The 15,744-nt window shown below is 33.5% G+C and overlaps 1 protein-coding gene across 1 annotated transcript in view; it reads right to left on the minus strand.

Moving 5' to 3' along the window:
• Window positions 1-12,899, minus strand: part of LOC134271096 (uncharacterized) — a 23,411-nt gene extending 10,512 nt beyond the window's left edge. Inside the window, exon 1 of the mRNA XM_062753350.1 lies at window positions 12,843-12,899. The gene's annotated coding sequence lies outside the window, so the exon portion shown is untranslated. The remainder of the gene's footprint in view (window positions 1-12,842) is intronic.
• Between the last annotated feature and the right edge of the window lie 2,845 nt (window positions 12,900-15,744).

The raw sequence follows: 15,744 nt of genomic DNA on the forward strand, positions 1-15,744 counted from the left end.
TGGTAGTCGCCGCACCTAAATAACTTCATATGATGGATACGCAACGTCGTACACTTGAACGCTACCCCTTCGTTTCATTAAAAAAATTTGAGATTCATGAACACATTCACATATATCTCTCTTTTTATAAGAATTATTGGCACCCATTGTAATAAATCTGTATATAATTTAGTCCTCTGTAAAAATTTTTTAACAGTACCATAAGACAATCTTTCAGTTTCGCATATTGCTGTAACTGTCTAAACGTCTCTCTTTTTGGACAACGTCAAACATCATTGAACGTTTCCGCCCGACCTCCCCTTTTCGGCCGTTCTATCCATTCAGTGACCCATGACCCGTCAAAATCTCTGAAAACATCTATGAACAAGTCTTTTATTTACATTCTCTCCTCTGTATGTCTGATTAATCATCGTAACTGTTTCTACGGGCGATTTGCCCATTTCTTAGCAAAAATGCATCACAGCTCGTTTCAGCGTTTCAACCATTTCGACACTTTCTTTGTTCAATACAGCAGATTAAAACTACAATGTTTATGATCAAAAAGCAATGACGTCATTTTATTTTCTACTTAGGACTAGTAAATGTCGAAAAATAATTTTGTCTTTTAAAATATTAAGCGATTAGACGCTTTTTAGATGCTTTTTCATGAGTTTGTCATTTCTCATTTTAACAAATTACAGTTTCAAACGTGACGTTTAGTTGTGACGCGGCGACACCCCTATGTTTAATATTTTAAACGTCTATAAAATTAATTCAATTCAACATTATTCTATGAAAATTTCAAATTTGATTACATTTATTTTTATGCATCTTTTGATATATGATAATATGACGCCAAATATTAAAGATATTGACACAGTGACATTACTTTTGTATCAACCCTCGTATATAGGAAAAAATCTTTAAAAATCTTCTTCTCAAGAATCATTGAGACAGGAAAGATGAAATTCATGTGAAATTATCCTCAGGTAGTGTTGATTTAACTTTCATTCCTGGGGGTAGGGTGGGACCAAAATGGCCGACCAAAGTTTTACATAGAAACATATAGGGAAACCTTTTAAAATCTTCTTGTCAAGTACTTCAAAGCCATGACTAGTAATATTTATTTGGAATCATATTCAGGTAATGTAGATTCTTGTTCGTTCATAGACTGATTATCGGCTGGGTTTTCTAACGGTTCACCACCTGCATTCTTCTGTGAGCACTCCTCAGCCTGTTTTTTAGAAGTAGCCCCGGTTTTTCTTCTATCTGACGGCATTGTAAACGCAGAAATGTCACAATCACTACAAATAGCCCTCTCAAAGCACAAAACCACACAGTAAACCAAGATACGAATATTAAAAAATACTTCTAAAAATGCCCAAAATTGACCAAAATCTCCGGAGCTCAAAACTAACCTGCTTACCCTGAGATGTCACGTGATCTTTTTTAAATGTTTAGAAATTTTACTTAGAACTTTTTTCACGGAATAAGCAGGCATGCATTTGAGCATATGTAGTTGATTCATTTTTACTGATGAACAATTCCTAATTGCTTGTGTTCTGTTTAATGGTTGTATCTTCTTTCATAGTAGACGTCTTGACAACTGCATGTTTTTTAATACAAGGAACAATACAGTGTAACACTTCTGTCAATGTCCTCACTATTACTCACAATCTCCTTTTTCTGGCGAAGTGTCTCATGCTTCTTTCTCGTCGCAGTATATTCCATGTCACTGTAATCAATATCACTGATGGTATTCTCTGGTGTATAATCCTCATCATCACTGCTTTCAGCCTCTTCTTCAGGTTCATCAGTCCTAAGATTTAAACTTTCATGGAAATGTTTTCTTTATTTTCATCTTCCATCTTTTTTTTGGTTTTTCAGTTCTCATAACAAATTTCATTACAAAAACTTTCCAGATTTGGTACATTATCGATTACATCCTCATTAATACATTCTAAAAACACATCCCGTTGGTTTATGATGTGATCCATTACATTTTTAGCACAATACAAACTGATAATTGAATCAACATTGACTGGGTCTGCTTGGCATATACGTGTGAACTGGTCATCATCTGGTGTTCCGTTGAAGTCATCTTGTTTCAAACTGTAATCTTCACAGGATGGACTAAGTGTAGGGTCATAGGAAGTGTAGGGTCATGGGTACATGTGTGGCATTTTGGTTTTCAAGGTAACAATTGCCGACAGCAGTATCTTCAATGGCAGCAACATTCAAATCTGAAATAAGTAATTCTTTATAAAAATTTGATAATTGAATATTTACTACAATAAGGCTTCATTGCTTTGGAAATGTTCTTCAAAACATTCCCTGCTCAACTCTAACAAAAACATTGTAGTTCACTATAATTTACTATAGTTGACGCTAGTTAACTATAGTTAACTATAGTAAATCAAAGTGTAAAATTTTCGCCAAAGTTATTCAAAGTGTCAAAATTATCACTATAGTAAATCAAATTGTCAAAGTTTTCACTATAGTAAAAGTGTCATAGTTTTTAATAAAATTAAAGTTTCAAAATTATCACCATAGTAAATCAAAGTTTTCACAGTGATCACTATATTTAATCAAAGTATTCACTAAAGTGATTGATAGAATTAACTTTTTATAGTTTTAACTACAATAAATCACTGAATTCAAATACAGTGGACCCTCATTTATCCGGACGCTTTGGTTCCCAGTCAATTTGTCCGGATATGTGAAGTGTCCGGATAACTGAATCACCAGAATAACAATTAAAAATTCCGTTCCGATGAAAAATCGTCCGGATACTGAAGCATCCGGATATCTGAAGGTCCACTGTAACTTTAAATTAAAAGTTCTGAACTATATCAATGTATCAAAGAACAAGTGTTTTACACATTTTCAATTTTAATATTTTAAAGATTCATTTAACCAGAAGTCTCTGGTGTGTGATAAGTTACATTGAAATCAGACCAAAACTGTAGAAGGAGTAGCATTTTAAAGGAATTCCAAAGAAAATTCTACCTTTAGTAACCATGGCAACACCGTTCATTGAAATCAAAAACCGATGCATTATTATATGTAAATTAGTATAGTCTACTTGTGTGCCATGTGATATTGAAATGAGACTAAAACTGTAGAAGGAGTAGCGTTTTAAACGAATTTCAAAGAAAATTCTATTTTTAGTAACCATGGCAACATCGTTAATCGAAATCAAAAACTGATGCACTATTTTATGTATCTTAGTGTAGTCTACTTGTGTGCCAAGTAATATTGAAATCAGACCAAAACTGTAGAAGGAGTAGCGTTTTAAAAGAATTTCTCAGAAAATTCTATTTTTAGTAACCATTGCAACACCGCTCATGGAAATCAAAAACCGATGCACTATTTTATGTATCTTAGTGTAGTCTACTTGTGTGCCAAGTTATATTGAAATCAGACCAAAACTGTAGAAGGAGTAGCGTTTTATAGGAATTTCTTTGAAAATTCTATTTTTAGTAACCATGGCAACACTGTTCATCGAAATCAAAAACCGATGCACTATTTTATATATCTTAGTGTAGTCTACTTGTGTGCCAAGTTATATTGAAATCAGACTAAAATTGTAGGAGGAGTAGCGTTTTGAAAAATTGTTTACAGACAGACGGACAGACAGACAGACGGACGGACGCCGGACGCATTACTATCGCATAAGCTCTTCTGGTCTCTGACCAGTAGAGCTAAAAAATGAAAGAAAACTGATCTTCATTTCCAAATTTATTTTGTGACAATATTCATAATGTATGACAAAATTGAAAAAGAATTGTTTCATCAATCAATTACAGCTAATTGACAATCCAATAATGATTTTGTCACGATACATGGTATTATGCCAAATAAGAGGTTAGATAGCATAACAAAGAATAAATTACAAATGTGAAAGGCAGTGTAATTATAACATAAAAAATAAACAAATCTTTTGTCAAATTTTCACCATGGTCATAATCATGAAGAAAAAGGTATATGAATTTAAACATGTTTGAAGAAAGCACAATATGCAGTTTTCATTGAACTACCATGATTACTTTTGCCAAACAATTGAATCAATAACTAATGACATATATTTACGAATATTAAAAAAATTGTCAAACTTTCACATTCAGGCAATATTTTCATAATTAAATGTTACACCAACACTTTCCAGGCGAGCAACAAAATACTTTGATCTTTGCATTAAATTACTATTGCCAAAATAATCTGGCAATTCTGACACTTATATAAAACTCTATATTGTGTTTCCACTTACAACTTTACCCCATTCATAATGATTAGGCAAACAAATAACAAACCTATTATTGCCTTTAATCATATACAAACACTTTGACTGAAATTCATCAGCATTTACAATGACTCTAGATAGAGTTTCCTTTACATTGGTAAGAAAAAAAGACGAAGCACCAGTTTCTTCATCTGACATCAACATATTTTCTATCTTTCCAAGCTTTTTACCAATAATATATTTTACACCAACTATTGACACAAGAATGCTTGCAATTTTGATCGAACATCATTAATTTTTCAACAACCAAAGAAAAAACATTTCTTTTTGTTTAAATCAAATAATTGATGGATTTTCCACTGCACTTCGTGTAACTTTCAGAATATATTAAATTGCCCTTCACAAGAAATCTATTAATAAACTCTGCACATGGATTTTCTAACTCAAAATTCAAATTTTCAATTGCTACATGCTAAATGATTTTCAAACATCTAAATACCATTTTCCCTATCCCCAAAAGTTCATTGCTTAAAATGACATAGGATTTGTGAAACCTTTTCCCTTGCAATAGATAACAATTCTTTTACATCATCATGGGCATTTGCAAGGTATAGTTAAGAAAGTTTCTTTGCCTCTTGAAACATAATTAATGACTTGCAGATTTGGTCTGAAACATACTGTGTTTCATTAATTATTTTCAATAAATTGCCACCATTGCCCTCAAAAGAGAATGTTGAAATGCCCCAAATGGGTCACCAATTTCGAACATTTTGAGCAACAAGTAAAAGTTGGTGTACATTAAAACTCACGTGCTCTACACCATACAATGTCTGCACTTGAAAAACAGACTTTCTGAGTGCCCTCTCTGCCAAATCTATTTCTCCTAAAGTCACAGATGATTGTAATAAAGTTTAAATTTCAAAAACTAAAAGAAAAAAGTTATTCACATATTGTTGTGATAAAACTCCTGGAAGAACAATCATGGAATAGAGTAACAGGAAGGCTCTCCATTCTGAAGGTTTCCAGAACCGACGGGTGGAAATGGTACGGGGAGGGTATGTAATCTCAAAGGGTGGCTTTAGCTTCAACAGTTTCTGATCAATAATCTTGCTTTGCGGACCAATGTAGAAAGGTTTCCCATGGTTGGATGAATCGAGCCAAAGGCTCATAAACTATTTTACCACACCTTGGCATACACTGTGCAGGTAATCTGGCACAAATCCTATTACCATGTGAAATACTCAGGAGTCACAGTGGACTCAGTCCTTTGACACCATTCGCCACACAGGTCGAGGTACATCTTTAACAAAAAGAATCGTGTGTTCTCTCTCTGTACTCCTAAGGGGGTGGGCTCGCACGTATCCGTCACCTTTGTGGACAGAGACACCAGTCGCATCCGTACTGTCCATTGAACTGTTTGACATTTTCCATGGGTGGTCTGGCAATTGAATCACTGCTGCACAGAATGGTGTGGCTGTCTTCCATTCCGGTCAATCCAGGTTATTCCCTCCTCACACACGAGTTAACAAATGGCTGTAAATATGTGTCCATCCTTGGCTTTCCATTGCCAAACCAAAGCGCAACCAGCATGATGTTATATTTTCTATCTGATGGCACACATTCGTAGATGTTCTGCTGTATTGGCCAGATGGTGTAGCCAGAAGATTCAAAAATAGGGATAACATTACAGTTCCATTGTAATATTAGATCATCCGGTCCAATTGTTCCATCCTGCACCAATCTCTGATAGGCCTCTCCATCTCTAATATTTGACAATATGCCCTCTGGACCTCCCTTGATCTCTGGAAGGCCATGCACTTTCATGAAATGTTCAAGCTGTGTTGGCAATGGCATCATTACGGAAAAGTTTGCACTCTTAATACTCTTAAACTCATAATAATGTTTACAAAAAATGTGTGATTCTTTTTGTTGACACATACTTCTGTTTATTTATGTCTCCCATCTTAAATAATATGACGACCTATATATTTTTGCAATAATTGAAAAATTTTAAGTATATTAAATGTAAATAATTGCAGGTTTTGAATTCTAACCATTAGAATTGTGAAGATGGACTAGGACTAATTTGATGTTGTTAAATATAATATGCATTTGACTAGGTCTAACACAACCAGTATAGAAATCTATCAAATAAGCACTGTTTGTATTATTTAGAGAACGAGACGGGTTCTGTATCGTAGATACAAATTTGGGGGTGGATACGAGTGCGCAGAACCTGTCGAGTTCTCAATGATTCGTGACACGATCAATCAAAAATAACTCCGCCCACTTTATAACTTTACAGCATCAAAACTTCCGCCAGAGTTCTGTAGATGAGGCCACGACATGGAATATGCGTCCGCCGTATATATATTTCCACGGAAAACGTAAAATTCGGTCAGATTACTTTTGACAATTTAACGGCATAGACGTAATCGAGTGAAAGTCACTCTTAATGGATGAATTGGAGGATTTAACCGTCATTGTTGTGATCTATTGTAGATGGAGATTTATCATAATTTATTTCAGGGGCCTTAAAATCCCGGTTTAACTAGATTAACAAAAACAGGATTTACAGAAAATTCTTCGATGGACTTTGATGTAACGGATATAATTTTAAAATTGAATTCCGATTTTGAAAACGAAATGAAAAAATGTGTGGCTGTCGTCAGCGAGAAGGATTTTAAAAATAAAAACGCGGAAAAATGGACTTGAATGATTTTGCACGAGGGGAATTTATTTTTTCTATTATTGCGAATTTTCCGATTTGTTTGAATCAAAATTAAGTACAGAGGATGTTTTCCTTGTAATAGTAAGATCATATGAAGAGAAATCTTCGTCATGAAGAATGGGCGGAGCGAAGCGGAGCCCATTCTTCGTGACGAAGATTTCTCTTCATATGATCTTACTGACTTAGAACAGAACCTCAGCCAATCAAATGCATGGATTAAAAATAAACTCCTCCCACGGCTGTGTCATATATAAGGCTCAACTTGACCGCTCGTTGTACATATCGAACACACGCAGTTTCAGAATGGACTCCCAATCCATTCAGGTTAGCACGGGATTATATAAAATACCTTGATTTACTGGGGAAATGGTATGGTGAAGATATTAAAGTTACTGAACTAATGAATACCATAGTCGTCAGAAGCAAATTGAAAGGGGGGGGGCTTAACCAACAAAACAAGTGAACCCTAATTTTCAATGCCTATATTTTATGTATATATTTGCAAGAAAAGTAGGGGGCTAAGCCCCCCTCCCCCCCGGTTCCGACGCCTATGAATACTCATGTAACAAGAATCTACATTTTGGAAAAATGATTGTGTTAAGATGACAAGGCCCTAGTCAGCAGAAGTGTGTATGGCTGTCTAATATCAAATAAAAATTTGATGAAAATTGTGATTAAATCTGCCTTCAAAGACAAGGTTCGTTTCTGATAAACATGACGATGGTTGTATTTTCTGTATGTACCGAAATGTGAAAACAAATAATATTCAAAAAGCGACAAAAGATTACAGTGGGGAAAAATGTAGCAAGGCCTAGACAGTTTAAATATCATGATTGTAAACAGCACGTGGGTTTTGAATAGTTTCTTTTTGTGTGCTGAACAAAGACCAATGAAGACACACCCATATAACAGTCAAGTGAACCAATCAGACACCGTTGAATTTTTCAGAAATAGAAAAATTCTTCACCATGAAGAATCAATTCTTCGAAAGAAATGGAAGCATTTGATTGGCTGAATAAGTAGGTTATGTTCTAAAATTGCGAATTTTCCTTTTAGTTTGGATCGAAATTACGTGTAGATTCTGTATGGAATAAGTTTTTAAAAAGTGATTGGGAAATTTTGACATTTTACATTCTCAGGAATATACTGGGTATCCCTCCAAAATTAAAATAGGAAAACATCAGCATTTACTATTTGTACGTACTTTTGCTAAATTGAATCCGATTTATTTTTAGACCGTGCTGTATACAGAAGAGTTGGCAAATACAATACTGTATACAGGGCTAATACAGAACGGAAAGTAGCTCCGCCCACCACAGTCCCGTTCTGTATTGCGTGTCACAAGTCAAAAATAATGCCTACGTCACAGGGGATGAATAAACAGATATTTTAAGGAATGAAAAAATCTTGGAAATGTTAGAATCAAGGTTTACGTTATTTTCTTGCACTCTCAATTGCTTAAGATAATTGTAATTTTTGATGGGCGTATCATGCTGTGGCGTAGCACTTTATTTCTATCTACTACACACTGTAACAACAAAACATGGGTTCAGCAAAGATCAGAAATTGAAAAATCATTTAAAGCTTAGTTTATATTTTCATCAAGGAACACTCATTCAAATTTTTTTTTCAACACCCTCATTTTAAAGAAGGGAGGGCATATTGCTTTGCTACTGTGTGTCTGTCTAAGTGCCCTGGGGTATTTAAGTATAATTGGCTTCCATTACCTATAAAAATTAAGTATTACCAAACATGAAAATGTCTTGGGTTTTGACTTTGAACTACTGAATTTTCATCAGAGATTTCTTGTGAATACTGTGTTGGACTTTTCAATTTCTAAAGGTGACAAAAGACCAGCTGTTCGAAAGTGCAGACTTCGGGCAATAGAGCTGCAGAAAAAGTCCAAAGAAATACTGAAACTCCAACTGTAAAACGAGAACCTGAGAGCTGCCATTGCTTTGGCCACAGGTACTTAATTATTGTTAACCATTTGCTGAATAAAATTGTGGGTCTTTTGCACAATACTCCTTTATTTAAAAGATATAATAGGATATTGGGTTTAACACATTCATAAATTGTGACTGAAATGGACGTTTTTGATTGTGTTATTATTTCAAAATGATGTCAAGATCCTGATTGTTAAGCAAATATAAAAACAATGCAACATGGGATACAATTTTGGCACAGAATTAAGTTTACTAATGTTTTTTTTTACAAAAATTTTTAAAGGGATAGTATTATGTGTACTTCCAATGAGCAGAATGATCAAATACGAGGGGTTATTCAAAAACTTCATGGACTGAGGCTATAAAATTAGTACTATGCAGTCTGAGCTTACAAAATTTTGAAGGAACATAAAGCAACAAAAAATAAAGAAATGTTGAAAATTTTAGCTTGATACGTTTATTATTTCCCAAATTATTATGAAATAAAAACGACATTATATCATCACCCGGCGCCATCGCCGTTTAGTTTTATGACGTCCGACAGCGACATTGTTTTTCGATGTCTGCTTTTCCTACCTCATACACTTATTTTGATGAGATTCCTTGGAGCTGAGGAAGGACTTCAATCCGTCTTGTTTATATGACTTTACAATGTCATGAACAGTGGCTTTTAATGATTATACTATTACAAATAAGACTTATACAATGGCAGACATCCTCACTTGATTGTGCCAGCATAATTTGCTTTCTGGAGTTCATTATCTACAATAGATGATAAACGTCATTTTCTGACGTGATTGATTTTTCACACCTTGACTACAAATCGACATTAACTGTGCATTCCTTTTTCTCTCTGAATCTATTTTTGCATTTAAAAAAAGTAATCTGGATGCACATCATTTCTCCGTAGCCAGTTTAAACATTTCCTAGGTGTATACCATTTTTTCTAGGGGCAAAACGTTATAGAATGTTGGAAAAGGAAACCCTCCCCCCTTTTGACGTCATTTTCAAGGCAATATTTGTTTGGATACTCCATGTTAAATTTATGATAAAATTTCATAGAACTTTCAGAGTGAGATAAAAATTTAATATTTTATGGAACAATAGTGTCCCAACATTTATCTAATTTAACAGAATATTTGGATGTCAAATGTCATATCACAATAATTTTTCTTAGTTACACTTTGGTCGAAAAAAACGTCGTTTTCGAGGTTGCGCCGCATGGACATACCATTGCTAACAAAAACATTACTAATTTATTTAAAAATAGAATTTATGATTTGTGATTTATTCTACAGATAGAAAATATAATGATAACTAGATATTTTAAAATTCATTCATGTACCTAAAGCGGTTTTAATTTTATGGCGCTAGTCCACGAACTTTTTGATAGCCCCTCGTACTTGTTAATTCCAGTAAAATATTACCGGTAAATAATTTCTGCAACACTCAAAAGTTATAAAATATGGAGATTCAAATCGAAACTGTATGAATACATTCAGAGGACATTATCAATAGGACTAGTCTCTAGAGTATTTCATACCCCAGTAGTTTGAGAAAATGAGGTGTGATTGTAATATTAATTAGAAATCATTGGATATGAAATACAGATAATAAATCAAATTAAAAGATTTCTTTAACATTCAAACTATCAGGATACTATATAAAACCATTCAGGTTTTCAACCTTTATTTCTTTTCTCCCAAATATTGTATCTTTCTTTTCTCTTTCAGGCTCTTGCTGCATAGTCAATTTAAAAATCTACAACAGTTGCTAAATAGTAGACAGCAGTTTAAAAGTATTCTTATTTTCAGAGCTCCCAGAACTTTTGCAGAGGATAAGGAGAGTTAAGAGTAACAGTGCATCCCCATTTAGCAGCACCTCATCAGTTGTGTCATAGCCAACAAACAGTATCTCATCAATTGTGTCAAAGCAGCCAACAAGCAGTACCTCGTCAGTTGTGTCTAAGCCAACAAGTAGCACCTCATCAGTTGTGTCAGACTCCAATCTTACAACAGAGAAGTCCTTTGACACCAGTGACACCTGTTTTATATATTCTAATTTAATACCAAATGTAAAAAAAAACCACCCATTTTTATTTGACAAAAAATGATTTATTTTTCAAATTGAAAATAATTTTTATATATACCGTAATAGCAGAATTTTTAGCAAGGATTTAATTTTGGCATTTTTTGTCTCCCAGGGCTTCGAATAGCTCTTCCTGATGGTGAATGAAGTGAAGTCACAGGGACACAGCTGGACAGCGCATTCCTGGATGAAACTCAAAAGGACAGGATGATGATTTCAGAAGTTCATCTAGATCCTCATCTTGGACACTTTTTTCTCATAATTTAAAAATTCAGTCTACGAATAGTTAAAATAATGCACATGTGTATTTTACAGACAATTCTTTAGTTTTAAATAAACAATACATGGTACTTTTATCGCCAACTACATGTAGAAATACTGATGCATGTAGATGTACATTGTCAAGCGACTTAAAATGCAAGCATGTTAATTCTTTAAATTCCAATTCACTACACCATTAATTTGCTAAGAATTAAAACAGAATATAACCACTATCATAACATTGACGAAAACGATATGAAACATGAAACTCTTCAACAATTTCAAAAAGCCCGCGCTATTGAAAATAGTTCTCTTGCAATATGCATTTAGCAGCATATATGCACAAACTGTTATATTAAAATTATCCCAATAAAGCAAATATCTAATTGCTCTTTCAGTTTAATTCTCAAGCAAAAATATTGATCATTAACTTTTGCAACGATTGGGATGTTAAATATAAATATCGTCTCGCAATGGGACTATTTTGTGTATCGGAAGCGTCTGCTTTGACGCTGATTGTTATTTTTGTTTTTTTTTTTGGATTTACTGTGCTATTTATAGTGAGACGGTGGATCATGATGCCTAGAGCCAGGACTTAGCTTTCAGCAAAGCCCGGCTAATAAGCTGATTAATGTTTGCAGTATAACTGATATCCCATCAGCAGTGAACGGATTCATTATAATTAATTTATATGATTTAACTTATAATTTCGTTATCTTCTTCTTAGGAAGCTTCGTGATCGGTTTGATTCTCGATCGCGGCGCCGCGTCATACCTTAGACGTAAACAAAGGTAGTGATTGTTCCTTCGCCAAGGGCTCGGCACTAGAAGTGAAAGTTACGGGTCTTTCGGATATGACCTTAAAAACGTAGGTCTCGTGTCACGGTAGGCGTTGGCACGATAAAGAACCCTCACTGCTCAATGGCCGTGAGTGCCGAGTATAGGTCTAAATTTGAATCCCTTGACCGGCATACGGTGACGTCTCCATATGAGTAAAAAATTCTCGAGAGGGACGTTAAACAATATACAATCAATCAATCTTCTTAGGAAAATGATTATATTTAGGTCCTCAAAAAAGGAAAGAAAAATTCAAAGAAGACCTATTTGTGCCGCTGAATTTAGCAGTTTCAAAACTAACAACGATTCAAAAAGTTTTGCATCATCATTGAAAGAAATATGAAACAAATTATCAGTATTAAAGTTCAAGGTCAGTTTAAACAATTACGAATATAGAGCACAGCAAACACGGATCTTCAAAAACACTAGACGTGGACAAGGTGAATTAAGGTAAAATGATCGAAAAATTTTGGTATATTTTCATCATACTTCTCTTCAGTATATTACGGAAAGGGATTGTTCCGTTCTATCATAAACATCTTGCTCCGCGGGCAAAATAACATTCAGTATTCAGATTGTAGTCACACTGCATTAAATGGTTTAAGTTTCTATTTTAGATTTTAAACATTCATATGCATTTCTAATACAGATCCATTATCTTTACAATATGAAGAAATATAAAGAAAATAGATACATTTTAATAGCAACAACTGATATATTTCCCTTATTTTTTATTATTTAGAATAGTTGATATTTACCGTTTTTGTCCAGTCTCCTGGACGACTAGAAGCCGTTTAATGATCTGTTACATGTAGTTAGTGAACTTGCTGATATACTCTCTATTCTTCAAGTTCACATAATCGTTCCCTTGACCTTGTTTTGCACTCTTTGAAACATTATTATTGTTATCTTTATAAATGTCCCAATTCTAGTCATGTCTTTTTCATGTAAAAAGTGGGTGTAGGTTTATCAACTATGGTTTGAAACTAGACGTGATTCGATTTTGTTTAATTTACAATATTTCAACTGTACCCTCAGCAGCAAAAATCATTAATCTTCGGAATTCCATTTATATAATTTTATTTGTCAAGTTTATTTTAAATTCTTCAGAGCATATCAATCAATATTTAAAAATAGTATTTGAATTATTTTTATAATTTAAAACGAAATGTAAAAAAAAAACTTTTTTTATTTGATGAAAAAAATGGTGATTTGTTTTTTTTTTCAAATTTCAATTATTTTTTTTAGCGAGGGTGCCAAGTTCGGCAAAAAATAAATATCGCTAAAAATTAATTGCGCTTTATTTGTAATAGCTTCTTTAGTGAGCTTTTCAATAGCTAATATTACATCTCTCTAAAATTAAAATACCAATTTTTATGGAAAAATTGCTTGATTTGCGTCTCGCTTAAATTTCCAATTTTACGGTAAATTATGAATCATATTGGTAACACGAAGGCAGTGTTTTTTTTTTTTTTTTTTTTTTTTTAAGATTTTGTCAATCTGTGATTCGCAATACGAAAAAAAGACCGTTGGAGCTTTCGTTCTCATACATATGAGTTCATTTTCCTATTTTATTATTCAACTTTGACAACTGTAACCAGAAATCCTATTTAGTACATCAAAAACACACAGAAACTAGTGCTAATTGTAACGGGGACCGTTACAGATGTTTCCCAAACGCTCCCCAGCTCCCTTTTGGTGCCATATTCCCTGTAAGCTTCATTAAATAGGCCAAAAACTATGTATTTGAGACTTTAACAACGCCAAGTTCATTCAAATTTTTAGCATTGCACGCGTGCGCATGTGAACGCATGTGCGTAATGACCAAATCATCTTGTCTACACAATCTTTATATTTTAATATACTAAATATTAAAGTATTTAATCCAAAAGTATTAAAAAATACGCTCATTCAAGTGTATTGTTGATTTAACCCATTTCACGTGCACGCACGTGCATACATGAGCATGGTGACCATATCTTCGTGTAGAAGTCCATTACATCTATCTATGTTCTAAATCCCACTCCGTTTGGTTGAAAACTAAGGGAGTTATAGCTGTTTACTACAACAATTTCACGTTATATTCTTACCGACTGATTTATGAACTATTTCGAACCAGATTTACTTTTCACCCGATATGACCCCATTTCCACTTATCTTGTTGATAATTGGCTATTTCTTATCATGTATTAGTAACCCCAAATAGAATGTATAAATCATGTGTAAGGAAAACGTTTTTGAGATTAATATTAATTGCAATATAACAGAAATTTAGAAACATAGGTAATCAAAGATTACGAAGCTCACCTCGACACTTTAAGTAATGCAAATCTCACATCATATTCTCGAAAGTTAGTATTTATCCTGACAATAATATCCAAGCAAGTTCAGTTTGAATAGGTCTTTAAGTTCATTCGAGATTAATCTGTTCCAAAAACTTTAACCTGGTCACTCATCTGGAAAATGTAGGTCAGATCCAGCATCCGAAGCAATTCTGGTAGTGTCCATTCCTAGATGCATCATCCATGCAAGTTTGGTCCAGGTAGGGCCTATAGTGACTTGGGAATAGACCTGCTCCAAACACTTTAACCTGCCCCCTTTTTCCTTGGGTCTCAGGAGTGAGGCAAAGGAACATCAAATAAGCGGAATCTTATTTAAAAAAAAACCTCTTACACATCTAGCAGTTACACTGTTGTAGGTCTGTACTGAGTTTTACTAAAGGTCGTAAATTTTGCCGTAGACGTAGACGTAAACGTAGACTTTACGACTGAATTTAGGTGTGCGTAGATAGCGTTTTACTAAAGGTCGCATCTACGCCCGTAAACGTAGCCCTACACGTAAAGATTCACGTAACTTACGACAGGAACTCTTCAGTAAAAGGTAGAAAAACTAACTTAGTAACGGAAGCTACGCATGCGTATCAGCTATATTTATTCAGATGAATCAAGAAGAAATATTAACTGAAATGAATAGACAGCATAATTAATCTATTAAAATAATTACTAGTAAAAGAAATAATAGAAATATTATGGGGTTTCTTGATTTTCAAATTAATTTTGCTGACAAAAAATTCGAAGTGTTTTTTTTTTAAGTGATTTCAATTAATTTGCTATCAAATAAATAAGCATTTATTCTTTATTTCTAAAAAAAAAAAAAAATCAAAATAAATGACAGTTGCGATTTTTAATTATCCATTTGATTTAGAAATATAATCTTGAAATGGGAGAAAGATATTAAACATTTAGAAGCCAATCAACAGTTATGAACCAAATAATTGCATATATTTTTTTTAAAACTTACCTTTTACCAGGCTGTTTGCATACGATTACGAGTTAGGTTATAGGCATATTGAAAAGTTTTTACAGTACATGTATCTGCGCGCTACCAATTTTAAAACATGCATTGAAAAATAAAACTCTGAAATTAAAAAAAAACAAAAAAATTTTCCTCTTCATAAATCTCAATAAATTGCTGAAAACATTTTACTTAGTCGTGCATTATAAGTCTTTAGAGATTAAAAGTCCAAGTATTGTTCATGATAGAAAAAGCATACTGTTAATTATTATATTTTTCTTAATTACAATATACAGTATTGGTTTGATGGAACTTTCTCTAATTTCTTTTCTGTAAAAATTTGAAAACAGAAAAACAACAAACTTA

The sequence above is a fragment of the Saccostrea cucullata genome, unplaced genomic scaffold (genome assembly GCF_032062105.1).
Source record: "Saccostrea cucullata isolate Sc308-1 unplaced genomic scaffold, CSIRO_AGI_Scuc_v1 ctg2679, whole genome shotgun sequence".
In the NCBI taxonomy this organism is placed as follows: domain Eukaryota; kingdom Metazoa; phylum Mollusca; class Bivalvia; order Ostreida; family Ostreidae; genus Saccostrea; species Saccostrea cuccullata.